The following is a 24,618-nucleotide window of genomic DNA, read 5'->3' on the forward strand; positions in this document are numbered from 1 at the left end:
GCTGCCTCCCTCTGAACCCACTGCAAGACCTTTGAGGCTTCAAAGAGCACCATCATCGAGGGCTGCCTGCTGTGGATGGGGTTTTCCAGGAGGCTGAAGCACAGATCCTGCACTGCATTTAACCAGAGGCATAAAAGTTATGGGTTGTAGATTTTAAGGTCTTGCAGCCTAAAAGCACTTCTTTCCTGTCTTTGCAAATGTTCCTAATGCCGTATAAATATTGTCTTTGAGGTTTACTGGCAGCTAACATTATCACATGCTTTCATTTAAAGCAAAATCAGAGTGTCTATTTTGTATCTCTAAGAGAATTATGAATGCCCTCTTTGCACCTTTGCAAACAAATGGAGATTGACAGTTATTAGTTTATGATCTAACTACTCTGACAGCGTTTGACGCAGAGGGATTTTCAGTCATAGACTACAAGGCATCCCTTGTATGTGCTCAAGAGGGATGCTCAATCTGTCATACCATTGCTGACCATTTACTTGGCTCCCACTGGGAATCTTGAGATCCTGGGAGGTTGAAAATACCAATACTGAACAAACTGGACAAGTCACTGAGCAGAAACCTGCTGTTTGCAGCAGATGCTTAAAAGGGGTCTGAGATGCTGGAGTTTTTTCCCCATGGTCTAGTTTGCAGGTATTTGGGAGCAATACAGAAATGAGGGATTATGGTGTGCGTATTGCAGGTCACTTTTAGCAGTAATCAGAAGTGTTTAGCTCCTAATAAGTGTCTAATAGATCTGAATTATTTCTTTAATTGAAGGACTTAACGTGAAGAGTAACAAAACCAAAAAAAACCAAAGCAACCTGTTCAGTTGCTATTGCTCTGGTGTTCTCTGGCCCTCATGTGCAAGGCAATTACTGCAGGTCATACAGCTCATTTCATCTAAGCATAAGCAGCAGCTCTGCTGGAGTAAGGGTACAGGCAGCACAGACTGTGGGCCACATCTTGCAACCCACAGCACTGCTCTACAGGTCTGCCTGTCATGTCTGGCATATGGCATTGCAGCCTTTAAGTATGATGGGGTTTTCATTTGTCACAGCTGTCAGTGACTTGAATCAATCTCCAGTGCTGTTAACCCATCCTGAGTGGAGATCCCAGCAAAGCCTTCTGGTACTGGGGAGAAGTTTACTCTCTGCTGATACTTTGCAATAGAAAAAGAGACAAGTTTGTTATTGATCACAGATGACTCTGGATCTGCCCAAGGTCTCCCAGTTCCCAGTGCAGGCTGCTTTTCAGGTCTCTTTCTGTGGACAGTAAGCTTTGCAGTGAAGTCACTGGGAGGTTATCAGGGAAAGCAAGACATTTCCTTAATCAACCAGCACCACCTCCCTGCTTCCTGTGATGCTACGGATAACCAGGAGTTAAAATTTTGTAAATCACATAGAAAAGGCAGAGCACTTGTTATTCATTTTGCATGCAGTTATTGCTCCTGCTTCTCCTTGTCAGTATTTTGATTGCTGTGGAGATCTCTCTCTTCCCTGGGTGTAGGCAGCAGCGGAAGGATGGACATGCATGGGCTGGATTGCTAAGCAACACTGCCGGAGCGCTGCATACCCCAGGCACTGTCCTCACCTCACATCATTCTGCATTGTCCGCTGCCTCAGAGCTTGCTGGATTTCGATCTCACAGACCTGTCGATAACATTGATTAGGGGAGATTACAGTGATCATAAAGTTAAGCAGAAAATGGCATTGCCTGTTGCTGGTGGGAGACTGACGGCACAGGAATGCTGTACATGGGGAATTGATGCTCATGGCTATTGATTGGCAAACACTTTGCATTGCATTGAGTGTCAGTCTAGTTAGTTCATAAATTTATGGATGTCATTCTTCATTTGGCACAAACTTTCCTCCTTTCTGTGGCATTTTGTTTGGAGAGTTTGACTAAAATGGCAATGGGATCTGATAGGAACTAAATGGAGATATGGGAATAAAATATTAGTTTTATCATTTGCATTTATTATACATCTCAGAGAGCAGTGTTTAGCATACCTCTGCTTTCCTAATTTTATGTTTTAACATAGTTTGAAGCCCAGGGAGACTCATTCTATGTCAATATAATGATATTGGTACAATATTGGTAAAATATTGGTATTTGGAGATGGTTGTCAGATAACTTTAGTTTTCCATGCACAAGCGCCTAGTAAACACACAACGTTTATTTAATACTTTGGGGACAATTTTAAGTCTTTCAAATCTGTGGTGGGTAATTGAAAACAAATGTTAGCTTCTCTTTCATAGTGCTTCACAGTAGTCCCAGTGCACTGTGACTGCGTTTTCATTTTAGTGCTCTTTGGAGACATTTGAAGTATGTGGCTTCTTAAATCTGAGCTGACTTAGAGCGTGGGGATCGCTCTCTGTAAAATGCATTACTGCAGCGTTTGGAGGAGAGCCCGCAGTGAGCAGTGTGTGCCTCACTGGGTCTTGCCTGGTTCGTTCAAATTGCATGCATTCCTCACAGCCAACCAACTTTCTGGGATGCGGTTTAGTAAAAGCTTTGATGACAGCCTCTGGAGTGGCACTTTGCAGCAGGGAGGCAGTTCTCTGTGATCTTGGGGGGCGAGTCTCATCATGCCCCCTCGGGGCTCTTCATGGGCCAGATCCAGTTCATGGGGCGCTGCATTTGTGTTTGCATTTTGCAAGCAGTGAGACTGGCTTGGAGGAGCTGACCTGCATTCAGAGCAAGGCCTGAGCTGCTATGTCAGCAGTGATCTCATTTGCCATGTCCCCAAGGAGTCCCCAGGCTCCAGGTGGATGCTCAGTGGTTTTGCTGTGGGGACAAGACTCCAGAGGCAGCTTGGCTCAGCTCTGAAGTGAAAACCCATCCCTAGATCGCTGCCATGTGGCTTTTAACATGGTACTTGAAGAGAGCAGTATTAGTTGCACCTCCCAAGGTACTGAATTTGGGCTGGTGATGCTGAGGAGGAGTATGTCACATGTGGGATTTATCTTGTCTAACAATCAGCCATCTAAAATGGGCATTTAGTTCTGTGTTTAATTGCTTCAGAGGTGATTTGTCCTGCTTTGACTCGTGTCTCTGAGCACAGGGGAACAGGCTCCCTGGTGCTGCTGGGTGGCAAGGGACAGGCATGGGGACAGCCATGGGGTTTGTCTCCAACTGTATGGGGTTTTTCACCCCCTGCATGCTGGCACCCACCCCTCAAGCCAAGAAGTATCCTCCTCCCATTCTTCATGGGAATGTTTCTGAGGTGGGGAAGGGACCATCAAGCTCCTGATGCCTTGTGCCACTGTGGGAGAGGGGCCACCGTGCTCCTCTCCAAGGCATAGTGCTTTTGCTTTTAACAGGACAAACCAGTGCTGAAGAGATTTAAAGTGCATTTATCCTTTGAAAAGTGAGTCTAAATATAGTGCTGTGGAGTTCGATATCTGTCTCTCTGAGACGTTCAGATCAAATGTACCCATTTTGAGATTTTTATTTTTTTCCTCTCCTTTCTGTCAGCCCAGTGGCCTCCCCTGGGAATTTAAATTCCAGTTGAGTTCCTCTGGACTCGTGAATCACTTGCAGTTACAAAGGCACTGTAGTGTGGTCGGGATGTGTAATTATGTTAGTGTTTGGCAAGGCAGAGTAAAGGCCACCTCACCTCCCTCCTATTGTATCAGCTGCTGCTGCTATAATTACAGCAGTAAGGTAAGGGCTACTGTGAGGAACCTGACTCAATGCATGCAGGTAAGAGAGAGGCTAGGGAAGCTACAGTCCTTCCCAAGTGCTCTCCTGGAAAGTCTTTATATCCTCAGCCTTTTTTGTTTGGATGAGCTGGGGCCACAATCAAGCAGCAGCTTCTTTTGTGAGACAGGTATACCCAGAAAAGCCATTCTCATGAAAATGGAAATTCATCCCTAAACATCCACATTCATTTGTAAAACAGCTTAGAAATGAAAACTGTCAACACCTGAGACTGAGAGTCCATCTGGCCCCTGAAAGAGCTCAATTTTCCCTTTGCTGAGCTGGGCTAGGTATATAAATGTGATTGGCAAAGCAGCAGCAGAGGTGCCTGGGCTCATTTCTCTTTGCATCCATCCACTAGAGACTTCTTTTTCAGGATTTGCTAGGCTCCTGAATTGTCATCTTATCATAAAAAGGGAAATAAATCCTCCTGTTTGCCCTGTGCAGCCATTCTCCCCAGCTCTATCCCAGCATTGGAAAATTCTCTGCTTGTCACAGTGAAGTTTGAAAACCAACTTAACCTGTGCCTTGCCGTGCATCCTTTCGAAAAGATGTGCTGAAGATTTGTTCTGTTTGTTCATTAAATAAAACTAGCAGAGAAGAAATCTCATTCACATGCGTTATTTTGTGAGAGTGGCACATGCTGTTGACTCACACAATATGTCTCCTGGAGGGTCCCTTGTGTAAGAAATCTCAGAGCACTTCATCTTCACTCATTAATGAGAGGTTTTTTTTTCTTTTAGCAGAGCTGTTAAAAACTCTGATCTTAATTCTTATGCAAAAGATGTCAAACTATGCAGATCCAATATTTGATGTGTTAATAACCGAATGGGTTATAAGAGGGGGAATGAACACACAACCTGAGGAAATATATTGTCTTCCTGGTGGTGTTTTTCCACTGGTTGCTGTTTATTACTATCCGTGTTACCTTGGTAGCAGTTTCTGATGTATCCCTAGATAATAACATGCACACAGTAATATGAAGTATGTATGGTATATAGGAGCACATACAGAAGAAGTGAAATGAGGTATATTTCTTTATTTTCCTTTTCTTTTTGCTTCTGGTATTCTTGAGGCTGTAAAGCCCTTAGACGTAACTTGCTGACTCTCCTTATGCTGTCATGAGGGTGGTGTTTCTGTGCCACTCTCAGGGATTACCTTTGAGGGCCGTGTCCTATCTTGAAGTGGCAACAGTTGTGGTCCTGACGGTAGGAGCAGAAACTGCGTTTTCCCTTTTATTTCAGCTGACAATTGCCACAAGCATTGGTAATTGGATTTTGCTTCCTATCTCAATTATAAGAGTATCCTCTATGTAAAGAATAAAAAATGCATCACTGAGGTGGTACATGCTCAAGTCTTTGCCTTGCAGGCTGGGTAGGCAATGAGTGACTCAGAAATCTCAAGTTTTGTCCTGCGTTTGGTCAGTCTTTTGGAAGATACTCTCAGTTGCCAGGCTCAGATGTTTTTAATACTGTATTTCAGCAAAAAGTTGTGTTTCCTCCTTGGATCAACGTGTGGTGCAAGAGATGGGGCAAGGGCTTGCTAAACTGGATTTGTCTTGGTGGCTGGGGGATCTGAGTGTAGCTGAAGTATTTCAAATCCTCACCCAAATAAATTTTGCTTCCCAATGAGATAGTGCCCCTCTCCTAGCAGAGGGAATTATCATTTTCACCAGGCAATTTAAAGCTGTTTTAGGTGGTGGTTCATGCGTGCTCCATGTGGGGTTGATCTGGCATCGCAGTGATGGTTTTGAAGGTTCCAGTCACCTATAGTGCTGTACTAAATGGAACAGAAGGTAGTTACAGCACATGAATGGCAAAGGGCGTAACAAAAGCTGAAATCCATTTCTAGTAGGTATGAAATCCCAGGTATTTATTTGTGCTCATGTAGGAAATGCCATTGCAGTGGTGGCAATGAGCTGTCCCCTTGCAGGGGGTCGTTCCTGGGTATATCTGGCCTATTTGGTGATGCCATTTGCAAGGACAGTGTTAAGTACTGAGATTGGTGCTTTTCTCACAGGAAGGGCTTTTCCCTATGCATCCAGCCTGACTTGGATTTTCCTGGTTGTCTCTCTAGTCTGCAGCCTGTATCTCTTGCTGTGTTGCCCAACTTACTCCCCTGACAGTGAGCAGGAGTTTGAGTCACAGAACAATGCAGAATCAGGTCTCTGCTGCAAACAGGCTTTGGGCAGGTTGCTTTCTGGGCTCAGTTAAGGATTAGTGGCTATTTTGGGATCTTCTAGAGTTAGCTTCCTTTTTTAAAAAAATATATAAAAATTGCTTTTTGTGGTACAAAATTTTACAGAAAGCAGAGAAAATAATAAATGTGACAGGCTCTGCTTAGAGAAGTCTTTCACTTAAGTCAAATATGGCAAAGAACAGCTGCTGGTATCTCAGGATGGCTGCATAAGGACTGGGTCTTCAAAAGCACGTCTAACTTTGGGAGCCAAGCTTAGTACTGTAGGATGTGTATTTCCTTTTGTTTGCTGCTGCAGGATCCTTGCGTTTATGGATGCTCAAGTGCTCAACATCTGACTTCACCCAGATTTTCTCAGCCTGATGTTTTCCCCTGTTGAAGTCTGCTCCCATCATGGGTGAAAGAGAGGGTGCTTATTGCTGAGCATAGGGAGGAAGGCAAACCAACCTTCTGGCTTTGAACTGGGTTAGTTATGTACAGGCTTGAGGGCACTGCTGTGCCGCAGTGGATATTGGGGAGGAAGCCAGCTGTTTTCTGTGGGTTGCAACGGATGGGAAGTCTTTGGGCTTTTGATTTCAAGATGCTTTAGTTTGCTGCTCTTCTGGAGTCAGGAAATACTGTACAGATGCTGGCAAATTAATGACTTGGAAAACAAGATCTCATAAAGAAAATGTCAGGGTTTGGAGAGCTGCTCGGTGGCTATGGAGGAGAGTCCTGTGGGTTTTGCCATTGATTCCAAAGGTGCTGGAATAGCTAATTTTGGGCTTTCCTCTGCAGTATTTCATGACACGTTACATACTTGGCAGAACAAATCAGGTCACTGCCTTTACTATCTGCTTGTGCAACGTGTAACTCTTGGAGCTGGAGGGCACAGTTTGAAATTTGCACAGAAATTGGAATTTAGCTGCAAGGATTGAAGACACTTATTTTGCTTGGATTATGTTCCTGTTTATCAGTATCAGGAAGCTATTGGAGAGTCCTAAAAATTGAATTCTAGGTTTTGCATTTAAAAAAAATAAAGTATTTCTGTTAAAATGAGTTTTTCTTTGTGGAAGTTGGATATTGAGTATAGATCTGACTCTCCTGTGTCTGCAGGAAGAGGATAAAGGATAAACCAAGCTTAGTCTTAAAAGGTGCATAATAAAAGAGTTTTAAAAAAGAGCCAGTTGCACTGTTTTGAATCAACAGCACTGAACTGGGAACTACAGAAACCTTACAGCAGCTTGTGCTGCTTTCCTTCTATCTCCATCAAAACTGAAGCTTAAAAAAGTAGCCACTAATGAAAACACTGAGGCAACTATTAACTGTCATTTTCGATTAAAGCATCTAGTGAGGAGCCTGTGGGAGATGGCTCGAAAAAGGATGGTATTATTGCATTGCTTTAGAGCAATACCAATTTTTAACCACAAAATATGTTCTTGAGGCGTTAAGTTCTGGGCAAAGCAAAGAAAGTGACGATCCTGAATTACATAAAGCTGATGAAAATACATTTGTGGGATGATCTTTCTCTGCTGGTGAGAGAGTAAATGCTAATTTACTCCTGCTGTCTAAACTGAGCTGGAGGAACAGGCACACCTATGGTGAGTGTTAGGACCTTTGTGTAGAGCTGCTGTGCTCCCTTCCAGAGCTGGTAGCATTTTGTGGATCAACAAAGTACTTCCCATTTACATAAAGACTTATGAACTCCTCTCTTGAAGATATGATTCACTTCAGAGATGTGCAGTTGTCTAACAGAGCAATGACTGTTGCAGTTAGTAATGTATTTTGAGATCTTTGAGATTGGAAGATGCTATCAAACTCTATGATGTCTGTTATTTTAATTTTATGTTCTGCTCTGTACAGTCCTGAAGCCTAATATATCTTCTATTCTGCTAGAGGGAACTGGCTTCTTTTTAAGACTTTACAGGCTGTTTCTGTTGTGCACTGGAATTCAAATTAGGAATTATTCTAGTTTATTCAGGAAAGAAAATCTAATGTTAGGATAGAAACACAGGCAAGGTTCAGTGCCAATAAAACTGGGGGAACTGAGTTCATGGCAGCTAGAAACCTGCTGTAAGGTCCTTTGCATACAGGTAACAGCTGGGATTTTCAGCCTGGGTCTTAAAGAATACAAGCCCCTTTCATGTGAATTGGTATTCCTTGTAAAGAGAGAAGTTTCTCTTCAGTCCTTGTGCCTCATTCTCAGGGCACAGACTGATTTAGTCAAACCTTGTTTCAGCTTTGCAAAGAAAAATAAGGGATGGTTCTTACTACAGGCATTGATATTTGATTGCAGCTTTTAGGGATGACAGATATGTGCCTGACAGCGATGCATTGATGTGTATTGATCTCAGAAAACTGATGAGGGACCCAGACTTGAGTGGTCCATGTACGTGGAAGCAGCTGCAGTCTTATCTCACAGTTTAATTGATTATTGAAGGCTTTTCTGGCTTGCAAACGAGAGAGTTTTCTTATTAGATTTGGCCTTTAATGGCAGCACAGTTACCTGAGGGCAGAATTGCAGTGTTGGCTCATGAATGTTTACTGGCTCCTCCCTTCCCTCCTTAATGCTGCTCAAGGTGACAGTGGAACCCACAGAAGGTTTTCCTAATGAAATGTAGGAACTGTGTAAATCCATCTTCTGCACACAGAAGGTTGGGCTTTTTTTTCCCTCTGTTCTTTTTATCTCCTAGTAATTGTTCCCCCTAGGATCAGCTGCATCATATTAAAGAATCTTTTCTTGTTGTGCAATTAGTTTCAAAATGGCATATTTTGCTAGTGCATCAATCTTGCTCTGTTGAGGCTGGCGGCCATGGGCCAGGGAAGATCTTGGCAGAACTCCTGGAGGGGCTCTTTTTGCTCTTGTAGGCCCTGTGTTTTTAAGCCTTGGTGGTGAGGACACGTGCCATGTGCCAGGTCTGTCTCCCATCCCATGTCAGGACATGTGCTTGGGTGTTTACAAGTACCTCTTCATCTCCCATCATGCCTGGGGAGTGCTGATGTATTCACATGGGATGAAAGCAGCAGCATGGAAAAAACTAAGGTCCAATAAGGTATTTAAGCATTTAAGACCCATTAAGGTCTTCAGGGCTTCATCAAATCTGGTTTAATAAGCCAAGCTCATAATACTTAACCAGAGTTGCACAGGAGGCAGCTGGCATCAAACTTGGATCTCCCAGCCCCAAAGCTGATTCCTCACTGTTGCATCATTGTCCTCCTGCAGCAGTGGGTGACTGCATTGCTGGAGGAGGAGCAGCCACCACTATTTTTGTTGCTTCTGCTGCTACTGCAGATTCCAGCACTGGCAGACGTGCCAGCAGGCTGTTCTGTGGGTGGCTTCAAGCCTCTGCGTGCCCTTGTGTGTCTCCTGTGCTAATTCCAAATGCTGCCCCTGCTGCTTGTGTAAGTACACCACGGGTGTGAGTTTGCTCATCACTTGCTCCTTAGGAAAATAGGTCTGTGTAGTTCCCTCAAGTCAATGAGCAAACCTAGATATATTGTACAAGCCTTCTGGGCTTCTGACTTGGCAGGGCTTAGCCAGAAATCCAGCATGGATGGACTGAACATAGAAGCAGCTGGATGGATTTAGCTGTATCAGATTTTCAAGGAGGATGCCAGTAAGAGGTAGCTGCTTGAGTCAGGATATTAGAGCTGTTCTCTACCATTTTGAATAGGTTTCATGTGCCTGCGAGCTCTGGATCCTGTTTTGGTTTTGTTGAATATCTTTTACCTGTTGTAAAGCAATCTAGGCTTGTTTTAATAAATGCTACATAGCTCTGTACTGTAGCTCCACAGCAACATGAGGAAACTGGGAAAAAACATTCTTGGCTTTCAGCAAGCCTGCGGAGAGAGACTGGGTTGCTATGGGTTGGATTCTTGCATGCGCCACTGTGGAATTCAAATGCCAAGAAGGCTGGGAAAAAATAACCAGCGGGTATAACCAACCTGCATATTCAGTTACAGCAGTCATAACTAGAAAAGGTCTTTTTGATTCTCCTTCTGTCTCCATTCAGTAAGCAAAGCTAATAATGTTGCTTTTAAAGAGTTCTTACACTGTGGATGTTCTTCTGCACCAATCTAATGTTCATCTCAACTGCCAACCATGGGAGAGGATATTTATATAATAAGCTACCCCCATCATGAAATCCTTTTGGACTTAAGGAAAAGATGTATGGGATAGAAATGAAATGTAGCAGAGGTAAACAGAAATTTAATAAGGTTCTATAGGAACTCCTGTACAAACCGAAGGAGTTTAATAGAAGAGTTTATTTTTAATCATTCTCTGGAACTCCATAGCACGTTTTTAATTAAATTATGTAGGATGAGTAGGAAAAAAAATCAACCTAAGGAAAAAGGGAGTAATTTTCTATTAACCTTTATTCAACTTTTTCATAAAATGAATTAAGTTAATGACTCATGTCTGTTTGTGTTGTCTTGGTGGAAGCTCATATTTACAAAGTTTAAACTGTCTCCAGTATTTCCTTCCCCTTCCATTCCTGGTTTGGTTATTCTGTGTTTGGGCACTCACTAGGAAAATGAACCCACAGAGAACGTGAGACCAACTATAGGGAACTAAGCCCTGCTGAGCCTTTGATTTATTGTGGGACCATGGGGGTTTTAATTGTTTTTCCTGATCTGTGTGATTCTCCCTGGAAAGGGAATGCTCCTGAATTCTAGGTTCCTCCAGGCTGGTTTGAAATGGGTATCTAAAAGAACCACCTCGGCTCTGGCCATCAGCAAGTCCAAGTGAACCCATACGGTCCCACTGGCTTTCTGGGTCCTTTGGTTTTGGCCTCATTGATTTGACTCAGGATGTTGCTGTAAGAGCTGTACAGTGAAGGAATTAAAGACAACTTGAGGAAGTCATCAACCTTTTTGGATGCTGTAACTTTTTGGTAGGCCGTGGCCAAGCCTGGTAATGATTTATACTCACATGGGCCATGGGTCTCTTAAATGGAATTTCATCCTATGCTTTGAAAAATGCTTGATGTTCCCTTTAGGATGAGGGAAGCCAAGCCCGTAGATACCCCCTTGAAAATGGCTTTAATAATTAATCCCACGAGGCTTGTCAATGTTGCTGGTGTCTCCATTAGTTACACGCAGAAATAAAGACAAATGGCTCTTGTTAATAGCCCCAGGAATGCATAAATCTTGCTTGTTTATGGAAGGCAACACAAGGAGACATTATGTTACAAGGTTTTTTTTGTTCCATTTATGCTGTGTTGCCTGCCCCTATGGTCATGGACTTAAGTCAGAAATGTGTGGATGGGTGCAGTGTCCTGTTCTGCCTGCACTACCCGGAGGTATGGGTGGGAAATGCCTCTGCCATGGGACAGGGAGGCTGAGGGATGCAGCAGGGTGTAAGGATGCTCTTTGTGCAGGTCTTCCCCATGACAGGGGTTCTTGAGCCTCCACCCTTGGCATGAATGGGAAGGGGTGCACATCCTGGCTGAGAACTTCCCCTTTGCTGCAGGTCTGAGCTTGTTGCCCTGCAAAAGACGAGATTGTTTCCACAGAAAAGCTGTTTCTGTGGAAAGGCAGGTCATCCTGAGGGCTTCAGCCTCCTGTTTTGCCTCTTCCTCATGGCCTGTGCTTTCCTGCATCCTCCTTTTACCAAATGCATCTCATTTCATCTCACGCAGGTGATACCTCATGACACTATAAAAATGTTGGCTGAAAGAATTGTCTGGAGGCTTCTAGCCCAGGCTCCTGCTTGGAGCAGGACAGTTGCCCACATCAGGTCAGGACAGCAGGGAGCTGAACCTCAAACCTGCTGTGATGGGGATTTGTTCCCTCCCCAGAGCCTGTTCCTGGGCTCCCTCTGAGGGAAGACCTTGTTTTGCTAAGGGATTCCCTTCACTGTTTCTGCTCCCCTCCAGCCTTTGCTGACCCATTACTATCACCTGCCTGCCTGCCTGCTAAGCCTCGCCCCCCCCCCATCCAACTGAGTGAACAGTACAGCATTTCCTGAAAATACTGTAGTTTTTCAGCTCTCACAGCATTCTTTGCCCTTCCATTGTGGCCCTGCTCAGCTTTCACTGCTCATCTTATGAGAGCACTGGTCCCCTCATCGGGGACAGGTTGCTGCTTGATGAGGCCTGGCTGTTGCTGCTCCTGGTGGCTGTGTGCATCCTCTGACCAGGGGGCTGGACTTTCTTAAAGGGGTGCAGATGGGTACTTTTAGAAATCAGTTTGGATACGTGTCTTGGAAAATTTTGGCTTAATTTGTCTCTGTGACCGGGCAGTGCTGCATGGAGTCAGACTTCCTGGAAATCAGTAATGTAACAGGAGGCAACTGTGGCTGCTCAAACTGTCACTCATTCCTGAAACAGCACAAGGCAGGACTGAGGAATTTCCTATTGCTTTTGAAGTGGAGAAACAACCATTCTGCATAGCTTGTTTTAACAGTTGATGTAATTAATTCTGCTCTTTTAGCTGGGGCTGCTATTTTTATCAGCCCTGGACTTGTGTAGTGCTGTAGTAACAGCTCTGGGTCAGACCTCCTGTTCCTCCCAGTCCCGAGTGTGAGGTATGGCTCTAATTATATTTACAGTTAATTCACAGTTCACCGAGCAGAGCTTGGGGCCAGTTTCACAAGTGCTTTGCTTTGTTATCAAACCGCCAATAAATACGGGAGCCATTGTGAGCGAGCACAGGCAGTAAAACCCTAACAAGAGTGGAACTCGTGTGTCATTAACTCTGTGCTACAGCAGTTGTAAAGCACAACCCTGCAGAAGGAGCGCACGGGATATTGCAGCGCAGCCGTCTCAAAAATGATGTTTCACTGAACCATGATTTAATTGGTGTGTAGGCTTTCCTGCTTCCTTTCAGATGGTTAATGAGTACTGAGGTTTTTGCATGGAGGACAGTAGAAGATATTCTTGTGGTTTAAGTTATTAGACTGTGATCAAGAGATCTGCCTTCTGCTCTGCGCAGGGGCTGCACTTCGAATTTCAGAGAACTCTTCATCAGTACGTGTCTCAATTCTCCAGTCATAAAGCAGAGTAATGTTTGCAAAGGGGGGCTGCCATCCTAAGTCTTGCGTGGCTGCCTCCAACCCAGAGGTGGGATTCCTCCAGCTGACAGCTCCAGTTGTCTTTGCTGCTGGGCTCAGGGCAGCACTGCTGCCTGGGCTGGCACCAGACGTCCTGCTTTGCCATGCCGGGCAGGCTTCACACAGTAACTGGGGTGGGCAGCACAGCAGGAGGATGCCACCAGCCCTCCCACAAAATTGTTTTGTGCGTTAAACCAGCCCTGCTGTTGAGGCTTTCCTGCCCAGGCAAGCATCGATGTGTATGTGCCTCTGGATTTGTGTTAGTGCCATCACTGAGTTGTCTCTGGTATCATGCAGGTTTCCTTGTGGTGGGACAGTGGCTCTGGAGGGAATATCCCATAATCCTTCCCTTCCTTTCCTGTCTTTGCATCCATGCACGGTGGCTCTCCAGTTAGAACCTGATTCTGTGTAACTGTTTTTAGAGCAGACTGTGGGAACAAGGAATAACAGGAGAAGAGGGGGTTTGGATGGTGAAAGGCTTCTGTGCAGATCTGTCTTACCTGTAGACTTAGCATTTATTCCACCACCTCCATGTCTGATGACTGAGGTTTCTTCCCTCTCGTGTCCCCCAAAGCTCTCAGTGCTTTTCTCCTCTCCAAGCTGTTTACAAGCTCAACAGTTGGAGCTGGTGGGACCAGAGATAGGACTCTGGGACAAGCAATGCCGGCCTTGCCCATCAGTGGGAGCTTCCTCAGGGGGTGGTGCATGTTTTTGGAGTCCCTGCTGTTGGAGCTGGGGTTAACTGAAATTCTGTAGCAACCACCACAAGGGAGGTCAGGTCACCAGACAGGTTCACTCTGTTCTGGAAATACCTTCAAGCTCATTAAGAACCAGTGCAGCAGTGAGGAGGGAGGGTATGGTATGACCTGGCATTCAGAAAAATTGGGAATCATTGATTTGTCCGTCTGGGATAGTGGATGTATAACGTGGCGCTGTTATGCCTTGCTTGCCTGCCAAGGATAGGCTGTGTATTGATTAGAAGCTCATCTGTATTTTCAGATGTCTTAGTCAGGTTGCAGGTGTTGGAAGAGTTTTTCAGTATGACAAAACGCCAGAGTTATTTTGTGGATTAAGCCCTCTTCCTCAACTAAAACTCCTCTCCTGCCATGATGCTCCTTGTGATATGGATGTCTGTTTATATTTGAACTTTATTTTTAGACTACTGAGCCAGATCAAAGGCAGAAATTGACTTAGGTAGTCAGCTAAAGGCTGCCCATGCAGAGATACAGCAGAGCTATGCAGGAGGTTGAAGCCCCTGTAGTAACTTGTTTTCCCCAAATCCACTCCTGGCTGATGAGTATGAGCACATAATTCAGATCAAATTAGGCAAAAAGTGAGGAAGAGCCCCCTCTGTCCCTACTTTTTTTTTCCTTCTCATCCAAGTTTCATTCTGCTGCACCCCCCATGGCTATTTGGCTTTACCCAGGAATCTGAAGGTGGTGTGTCCCTGCTCACCAGCCCCATGGTCATGGGATGGTGTTCCCACTGTGCAGAACTGAACACCAGGAGTTTTCCTGCATTTTTTGGTTGTGTCCCTCACTAATACACCAGCTCGCTTTGCTTGGTAAAATACCAGTACCTAGTGGCAGGGAGGCACAAAAGGCTGCATTCACCTTATACTGAATCGATGCTTGGCGTTTGTCTCTCTGTGCTGGTTGCCAGCCATGGGTTCCCTACTAGGTTTATCCAGTTACTATTGTACTTATTCAGTGTTTGGATTCAAAGCAGGGTCTGAATGCTGTTGCCCTGTACATGCTGACAGAGAAGGCGCGAAATGCCTCTTGTACACTGATATCCCATTTCTGACAGCACTGGCTGGTGCATTTATCCACCTGTGAGTTACTGCAGGACAGGAGAGGGCAGAGCTGAAGCTGGAGCAGCTGCTGTTTGCAGACAGCTGGTGGGGCTGGTCAACATGTTACTTCCCCATGGACCAGCCCTAAGCAGCTGTCGTGTGGGAAGGAGTGACCTTTTTCCTCCTCTTTATTTATTTTTTTTCCTTTTTTCTTTTCTTTTCTCACTTCAGTCTGCCCTAGAAGCACACCTTTGTAAGTCACCGAAAGGATGGCGCTGGTATCAAGCTGTACCTGCTGTATCAGTAATTATAATTAGCTGTTACAGCAGGAATTATATTGGGAAGGCAAGCGCTGAGCCATTGAGTCCTTGCTATTATTTAAACTCCTTAGGTGCTTATGTTGCTCTTGAGAGTCAGAGTTGAGCTCTTAAATCACTTTGAATCCTTTTGGACAAAACAGTTATTAGAGCTGGGGGCTTTTTTTACAAGACCTCGTATGTGTGAGATTTCCCTGTGATGCACAGAGGTAATTGTAGAGTTGTAGCTTATATGTTTTAATGGAAGAGATGTGGCAGTGATTAATAACTTGGTCAGCTCACTCTGGCCCTTCCACCTCTAAGGCTGCAGAAGATGGAAAATGCTGTGCAGAGAAACACATCTCCTCTTGGGATGCTGGGCTGGAAGTGCCTGGTGAGGCTGAACAGAATACCGTGTAAATGGTATAATAATGCTGCTTAACTGAGGGTTTTATGTAACTGCAAATAAAAACGTTGGAGCTGCATAAGATCCTTTGTAAAACCTGAGACACCGAGTTCTTCCCTGGCTTCACAGGTTTAAGCACACAATGGAGTTCTTTAATAAACTGAAGTCCTTAATTGTGAAGTGCTAGGACTGTCCTCATGTGGTGAGGGCAGAGCTACAAGTTGTTACAGGAGATGTACAATGACAGTGACAAAGTGTTGTGAGCACTGGAGTTGCTCGAGACCACGTGCCCCTCAGCAAGGATTTAATTTAGCACCCTCTGGTCTCAAAAGCCACTGGACCCAGACCTGCCTCTGTGCAAATGTGTGGTGGTAGTGTTGCAGAGGAGAGTTTTGTGTCAGGATTTCCGAGAACATGGATAATACCAGGGATTAGGGCCTCTCTCAGTGGGCAGCAATTAAGGGGTGTCAAGATCATTAACGCATAATTAATCTTAATCTTTCTACTGCTATATATAGTTAAAAAACTAATACGGAAGCACGGATCCGTGAGCTCCTTTTGACACCTCTAATAATAGAGGCCAGCAGTAAACTTGTTCAATGACTACTTTGGTTTTTCTCTTAGGTTCTGAGCCCAAACAATTAAAAATGGCCTTAAAATTTACTCCCATTAGAAATCACACTGAGACTGATGAAACTACAAAAGGAAATGCAGGGCTGGCTTTGAGGGCTCTGGTCTGCAGTAGCTCTGCCTCTGAGTTGCTGATTGAAGTGCAAGATAGATATTTGAAATGGAATAACCAGAACTTTGAATGTTTGTGAGCAGTCCTGAGTTAGCAAATCACCAGGAAACTGGCTTAAAAAGAAGTGATTTCTTAGCAAATGAATTGTTAATTATTGAGCTCCTATGAATTCCTGTAATTTTAAAATCACGTTGGCAAGGGATCAAAAGAACATGTGGTGCCAGAGTGTTAGAGTATTTTTATTTATATCTGATTCACAATTGTCTCCATGGCAATGTGAGAGATGAAGGCAGAGGAAAGAAATGAGTTATCACATTATTAAATGACCCAGTGGAAAAAAAATTAAGACATGTTAAGGATTAATTTTACATTATAGAGCTGCCTAGCAAGCCATTATCATTACAGTTAAGGATTTGTTAGCATTTCTATTATAAACATGGTTTTGAAGTGTTTATTACTGTTTTAATTTGCATCAGCTGCAACTTCGCATACAGGTTCTCTGAAAAATGAATTCTAATTTTAAAACGCACCGAGCAGACCCATTTATTAATTTTGGAACATTTCACTGCTCTGTGTCTTGCAGAGAGTGAGATTTCTCCGCTCCAAGAACTAAATAATGGCTTTTTTGCCTTCATAAAGGGAAACCCCAGCCCCCTCAATTGGAGAAGCAGCCTTTACTAGTATTTTTAGTGGAATTTGGTATGGAACTGTGTATGTTTTTTACAGAGGTGAGTACAGCCCAGCTCTTTGCGAACTGAGCTGTTTCTGCTTTGCTTTTGTCAGAAGTATTGTCACTAAATGAATAGTAAAACAGAACAAATCACTGTCAAAAGTGAATGCCTCTTAGAGGACGGAGGGTTTGTTTGTTTTGTAGGGGCTGCTCCCCGCCAAGCAGAGGGGGAGAGATGCTTTTCATTGCAGCACACAGTTTATGCACCCCCCCCCGCTCTCAGTGGATTATTGCATAATGCAGGATAGCATTTTCAAGCTTGGCTAGCTGTGATTAGGAAGCTAAATGGGGAAAAAAGCAACGATTTTTGTTCTAAGGCAAAAGTATATTTGCGTCTTTCACCAGCAAGGGTGCTGAGGAGGAAAAAGTGCTTTCTCAGCAAGGGCACTGTGAGTGAGAAGCCCCACGTATGCCTCCACAGGGGAGATCACCCCATCAACTGCAATTTCAGGTATTTTCAGGGTCTTGGGAGCTTCAGATGCCCCAGAAACTTGGCTGCAGCATCACAGTGCTGCAGGAGAGTGCTTTGGATGTGCATGCCAGGTAGAAGTTGCCTAGAGGAAAGGCAACAGCAGGGGTGGTACCAGTGTTAAAACAGAGGAGAAAAGAGGAGTCTGGGCTTTATGGACCAGCCCATTTATCTTAAGGTTCCCAGAAAATCTGTGAGGCTCTGCAGGGCTGGCTCCAGTCCATCCTGATCAATATTTTCTTTCTCAATTTGGGTAATGGAATGGAGAATACACTTGTTCCAATGACAGGTATATAAAGTCAGGAGGGACTGCAGATTCTTGGGGAGGAAGAACCACAACCCCTTCTTAAAATAATCTGGACAGATTGAAATGGTGATCTGGATAAAAGGATAAAAGGGACAAGTGATAGCTTGGGGCAGGAATTGCTGCAGATGGCAAATAGCAGGCTAGGCAGCACTTCAGGAAAAGGCTCTGGGGTTACAGTATGCTGTCAGCAGGACAAAACTCAGCATGTCATGTAATGATAAAAAGGCACTCTGCAGGGCTGTGCGCAGGGAAGACACATGAAATGATGCTGCTGCTCCAGCAGCCCAGGGGAGGGCTCAGCAAGACGCAGGCCACAGCGTGACCACCGATGATCTGGCTGGGAGGGAGGGAAAGCCTTTCAATTGTATTGATACCCCAGAGGAACTCAGGTAGGCTGGATGGCTTGGTGGAAGAAGACACTGGGAGGAGTGTTGCTCCTCATAGGAGATGCACTGTACAATCTGGGAATGGATGAGCGCTGAACCTTGCTTTGTTTCCTCCAGAAGCCACGGTGACCAGCGGGGGAGTTTGAGCAGAAGAAAGGATCAGCAATACAGAGTTCTTGTGCAGCTCACCCGTTTTGTTGCAGGTGTCTCTCTTCTGATCACTGACCTACCTTGACTCTTCTTAGCTTTCCACTTTAATTGTACAAGAAGTTATTGAGAGGGGAACAGCACTGAGCAGGACAGAGCTAGCTGAATTACCTCTATGAAATGCTACTTTACTTGATTAAGTCCAGTGCTGTTTTTGCATGCAGCTAGCTAGCTCTCTGCAGGTGATAGAATAACTAATCAGAGTAAAAACATCAAATGAAATGAAATATAGACTGTAAACACCATTCTAATTAGTAGCTTTATGGGACTCTGTCAGTGACTGATCATGGAGCAGATTTCTTGCTTTCCATCTTGAGAATATTTGGGATATTAGTCATGGATAAATGTCTGCTTGTGTCTTCCTATCTGGGATTTAGGGTATTCTCATCCTGGTTCTCTGTGCATGCCCTGTCTATTATGAAGTATTGAAAGCTGTCCTTGGCCTCACACTGACCTCTGGCTTTGCCTTCCTATCGGTCAAATGAGCTTGAAGAAGGTGGCCTGGGTTTGGTGCTGTCACTCCTCTAAGTGATGGAATGGTTTGCTGTTTGAGGAGTCTTCTGATGGCTTTGTGTGAGGTTGGGCTGGAGGTGCACGTGAACACAGGAAAGCACAGCATCTGCAAGTGCTCTAGATGTGCGATGCGTGTGTGGGGATTGCTCTCCCTGGGTGCTTAGGGCTGCCAGTGGGATTCCTGATACAAATAGAGCAGCTTTTCTGTGCATACTCCAGGATAATGTGTTGATAAGACGGAGAAGGCTCCAGGGGGAACTTACAGCAGCTTTTCAGTATCAAAAGGGGCTCTGTACAAGGGCCTGTAGGGACAGGCCAAGGGGAATGGCTTTAACCTGCCTGAGGGGAGACTGAGCTGAGCTCTTAGGCAGGAGCTCTTCCCTGTGAGGGTGCTGAGGCGCTGGCACAGGGTGCCCAGAGAAGCTGTGGCTGCCCCATCCCTGGCAGTGCTCAAGGCGGGGCTGGGATCATCCGCTCCAGTGAACGCGTCCCTGCACGGGCCGGGGCCGGGGCCGGGGCCGTTCCTCACACGTTCCCCCCGCTTGGGCAGGTTTTGCCCTTATTTGGAAGTGTTTCCCGTAGGCGTCACAAGCCCCGCCCCGTGGTGGAACCGGTTGGAGCCGGCCGGAGCCGGGTGGGGCAGCCCCGACGGCACCTCACAGCGGTCCCTCACAGCGGCCGTGCAGGGGGCGCTCCTTGGTGCGCGCTTTAACGGGCTGTATTTCGAGCACCGTTCTTTCCTCCTGCGTGTCTTTGGAGCCGGGTGAGCCCTGCTCTGTGCCTGGAGCCAGCAGCCTTCGTCTTGGAGGTTCATCAAGGGTGATTTTCGGTAATTTGCTTTCCATTCTGTTAAAAACAAACAGCGTTTCTCGGCTGCGGAATTACCGCCTGTTATGTAAGCAGGAACCCTTTTATTTTTTTTTTTTCTAAATTCTAAAATACCCAAACACTTCACATTTAGGTCTAGATAAATATATATATATAGCCAGAGAACAGGTGGCTGGGGCTACACTTTGGTAGCTAATGGCTCCAGAGCTGTTGCATGTCTGAGGGGGAAAGTGGGGTAGCAGAGCCGGTGATCACCATCATGAGTTCCTCAAGTGAATTAATGTGTTGGTGCCTGGGTGTTCCAGCCGGGTCAGCACACATCTGTGGCAGAAGGGCAGTGGGGGGCTCCTGTGGACTTTTAAGGCCTTGCAGAATTAGCTGGTGGGGCTGTGGGGTGCTGGAAAGGAACATGGTGTGGCTGATGGCTGGAAAAGTGGTAGAGCAGGGGCTGGGGTTTTTTAAAGCCTTTCAGTAAGATGGAGAGGAGGAATGATTTCCATGACAACAATTCAATTAGGGAGAGAAATGAAGGCTCTTGGAGAGGGAGTGCGAAAGAAGGTGTCACTGCTGTGAACCTGGAGGGGGTTTGGGGGAGAGCAAGGGACTGAGTACAGTCAAAACATTAAAACACGAAAGCCTGATTATTGCTTGTGAATCAGCCCTTTCAAAAGGAAATAAGTGGTGGGAAGAGTGATGTGAAGCAAGCCCTTGGTGAGGAGATGAAGGGGATGGCAGGGGAGGGAGGAGGAGGGCAGGCAGGGGAGGGGAGCAGCAGGTACGGGATGTGGCCACACATCCTGCAGAGCAGCTCAGCTTCACTCCACTGCTGCAGTTCTTCCATGTGTGTAAGGGGTCAGTGGACAAGGCAGGTCTGGGGTCCATCTGAGTGTTCAGGCTCCTTCTGTGTTACTTTGCACATAGGTGGTCTCTGCAGGCTTTCTCCTTGTGCCCTGAAGCCTTCTATCTGTGTGTTTCCCTTGCACGTTCCAGCAGTCTGGGTACCCCTGCAAGCTGCTCCCCAAGTCAGCATCTAGCTATTTTCTGTTATCACGCTTCATTCGCTGATCTTTCTATATCCTTGAAGCCCAGCTCCTTTTAGTGCTAACTAGAAATGGTCTATCATCTCAAAATTACTTGGATCTTTCTTATAATTATTCTTGGGTTTAGACACTATAATTTTGGGCATTATATGGCTTGGGATACTTGGTTCTGGCACTGACGCTATTGATCTTGAAAAGTTTGCTTGGCCATCAGAAGCCCATCCTGATGCAATGATGATTAACAAAAAAAACCCAAAACAAAATGTCAGTGATATGTTCATTGAGCTATTTGAATTCTATGCAGCAAGAGCAGGCTTGAAAGGGAGTTGGATGTATTTTCCTGCTGTAAACCAAACAGGTTGTCAATTTGAAAGGTATTTGGTTATTGCTGATAAAAGACATGGCCAGTCTATAAACAGTTGGTATTTGTTATGTCTTTGTAATGCAGTGGTTTTGAAGACAAGCCTAGTGAAATTTCAGCTTACCGGATTAAAACAAAACAGCAAATAAATGCTCCTTGGGGTGGGTGAGATAGTGCTCTGCAGGGTAATTACTCCCAGAGCGTAGTGGGAATGAGGGAGCATGAAGTGTTGGTCAGCTCAGAGCAGCGTTGAGCTGCCAGGAGGCTGTGCTGGATCCAGCTGGGTGCCTCCAGTGCAGCACTCTGCTGGTGGTGTCCAGACCCTCTCCAAAGCTGCCTAATTTGGGGGGGACCTGCACCAGGACTGGAGCAGCAGCAGCTGGTTTGCATTGGTCTGGTGGGGTATATGGCATAGGCAGAGCCTCTCTCACAGTGGTGTACTTGTGGCCACATGGCTGCAACTGTGTGATGTGGTGATGGACAGTGCATGATCCCAGGCAGCACTAATGCAGAAACATAAATCCCCCTTGCTTTCGGTAAGCCCAGACATCAGCACTGCTTATAATTAGCATTGCTGCCCCCACATGCCTTTTCAGGATCTGGCTTTCAGCAGCTGTTAACTCTGCTGGTTATTAATTGTTTGGGCTGGAACAATCCATGGGCAGAGATTGGCACTGAATTATGGAACTTCTCTCCCTGCCTTTACCATGGATTTTCTGTGCAGCATCAAGGAAACAGATGCAGCCCATGTTACCTCGGTGATTCATGGCTGCCTTTCCTTGTTCTCTGGGATCCTACCTCGGCATTTCTGATTTGCTGGATTGCTGAGAGCCCCCCTCCTTGGAACTGAAGAGCAGAACACCTGTGATTTGAGTACATGCTGTTGTGTATTGGAAGTAAAGAAATGAGCTTGAGGCCCTCCAAGTCAAATGCCTGGGATGGTGGATGAGGTTTTAGGCATTTTGTCTTGCTCCAGCTGTGGAGCTGAGCAGAAGGATCACTCAAAGCTATGTAGAGAAGACCCAGTAAGGTTAGCTGAGCTCTGGGATGCAGTGTGGTGAAAGAAAGGCAATGAAGAAATGAGCTGCCTTGTGCTCAGGGCAGCCCAAGCAACATGCTGGAAGCAAAGCACTGACGGGTGAGGAGCGAGTGAAGCATTGGCTTGGAGCTCCCTGAGTGAGCACCCACTTTGCCTCACCCTGAGCAAGGTCGGTGGAAAAAGTCTGACTGCATATTTATATCTAGAGAGAGAGAGACAGTGTATAGAGAGAGACACTGTATCATAATGTGAAGCTAAGCAGCTGTGGAGCGCTTGGCCTTCTGTTAGAGCTCTGACAACCCCTGGTGCTCTCATCCCTAGTGTTTTATACAAGGAACCTGAATTCTTGAGGGTTTTGATTGCTGACTTACATAACTGTAAGGTTGTTTTGATTGGGGAAGGGGAAGCTTTGTTTGTTTGTTTGTTTGTTTGTTTTAAAAGTCACTTTATGTGCAGTAATGATAACACCGTAATTCAGGAGCAAAAGCTGCCCTGATAGAGTGAAAGCCCTGGGCTGATGTCAGGTTTTTCAGTGCAGCATCTGTGCACAATGGTGTCTGCCATCCATTTGCACTTTGGCATGATCCAGCAGTGTCTGAAATGAATGCCAGGAGGAGAAGTCAGTGGCTCTTGGTTCTCCTTTTTTATTTATAACTGATATTTACATACAAGGAGGATTTCACAGACCCCCCTGGTGGTGTTGCAGCCTGCAGAAAATTATCTCTGTACTATGTGTCATCTTTGGAGAGCTGCAGAGGAGCAATGAAGCCACACGTCCGTGTGGAGGGGCTGGTAAGCAGAAAAAAGGCAGTGCAGGCTCCTGCCTGTGGGACGTGAACTCTGTGTCTTCCTCATCTTTATTTTAAACCTTCTGGGGTAAAGTAGGAAGGGAGGAGAGGAGAAACCACCTGACTCATTTTCAAAATGCTCTTCAACGTTGATAGGAAAAGCAAGAATGTGTGATGGTGCATGAGGCATTGGGGATGACTGATGAAGTAGTTGGGCCAATATATCCTGCTACTTTTCTTTTTTCAGGAGATGATGTTGCTTCTCTTGCATGACCTCATTGAGTATTAGTCACCATCCATCTCACTTGCTCCCACACTGCTGCTGTTCTGAGTCTAGTCCAAGGTCAGAAAGTCCCAATAACCCTGGCAACAGTGGAAGGCAGAAGGACAAAATGCACCCTCACATTCCCAACTTACAGCTTAGTCATGTTTTTTTTCCAAGTGGCATTGTTAAAAAGTGGATATGATTTAAAAACATGCACAATACTGAAGCCCCGGTTTAATTGCTGGTTACAGATGCTGCTTTTGATCCAAGCAGAACTTCTGAGCCAAGCTGAAGTTCTTACAGAGAAGAGTTTGTGAAATTCTGAAGAGGAGGAAATCAGCATTAAAATAGCGTTCGTAGAGAATCTTAAGCAAAATGTGCACTTTTCAGTGAAGGCCTTTGCATCATAAATTAGCAACATCTGTCCTCCTATTCTATATGTTATTTCCTCTCCAAATCCCCTCTAAAATCAGAAGTATTCTTGGATACATTGAACCGTGGTTGAAGATGCTTCATAAAATATGCATAAGCACTTGTCACTTGGATATTGCTTCTTAGTACTTGCCACTGTATTTTCACAAGTTAACCCTCCAAACATGACTGATGCCTGTGGTGAATATGGGTTGCATTTCTAAAGGGCTTGTTGCCCGCTATGGGTGGCAAACAGCTGTTGAATTGGTCCTTCCTTTGTGGACTGTTTTTCAGAGAGCCCTCACATGTGCCATCATTCTGAAAACCTGCTCAGGCTTGTTCCCTTTGCTGGGGTGCAGGCAGAGAGCCCCAAAAAGCCTGGTAGCAAGGAACAGATTTGACTTGTATCTGCATTAGTGCCAGGTCCTTGGAGCTACAACTGGAGAGAGTCCAGAGCCAAAACTCAGTTTTCTGCAGTCTGCTGGAAGGGCAAGGGCACTTTTCTGTTATCGTGAATCAGAAAGAATAAGAAGGGGAGGAATTTGGTGCAGAGCTTGTCAGGTTGTAGAAATTGGGTTAAAACCCCCCCTCAAACCTCTTTAAGGGGAAGGGGGGGCAAAGATACATTCTGTGTAACTGTATTAGACTTTTGCATTTAATAATACTTTAGCAGCAAGTTTTAATTGTTGTAATAGTCTCAAAACTTTGCCTTTATAATTAAGTGTACATGTATTTCCAGTCTTGGGTGAACAGGCCATTATCAGGACCCAGGAAATACTGTTGTAGATGTGTGTTCAGTTCTGAAAAGTCACTGCTCTGTTTGTACAATATGGTGACTGCTGAAGAGCTGAGCAATTCAGAGTATGGTTTACAGATAAGCTGTGAGGAAACCAGATTTTAGAGGGATGACAAAATGTAGGATAACCTGTCATCTTCCCCACCACTGAGACACTGATGATGCCTCAAAGGGCAGATTAACTGTCATGGTTGGTTCAGGTACAGAGTGTGCTTGACTGCTCAGAGGGAAATAAGGGCTGGGAGGGTGCAGGAGGGGTTGCCTGGTCTGTGCCTCTGTCCCAGTGAAAGCTCAGCTCTACCTCTGAAATTCCTTGCAGA

The 24,618-nt window shown here is 45.3% G+C and overlaps 1 protein-coding gene across 1 annotated transcript in view; it reads left to right on the top strand.

Annotated features, from left to right (window-relative positions):
- LOC133207527 (transmembrane protein 132B-like) overlaps window positions 1–24,618 on the top strand; it is a gene marked incomplete at its 3' end in the record, with an annotated part of 100,728 nt that overhangs the window by 18,507 nt on the left and 57,603 nt on the right. The window lies entirely within an intron of this gene.

The sequence above is a fragment of the Neopsephotus bourkii genome, unplaced genomic scaffold (assembly GCF_033783945.1).
Source record: "Neopsephotus bourkii isolate Nb327-2 ecotype Australia unplaced genomic scaffold, CSIRO-AGI_Nbou_v1 NB_230, whole genome shotgun sequence".
Lineage (NCBI taxonomy): Eukaryota > Metazoa > Chordata > Aves > Psittaciformes > Psittacidae > Neopsephotus > Neopsephotus bourkii.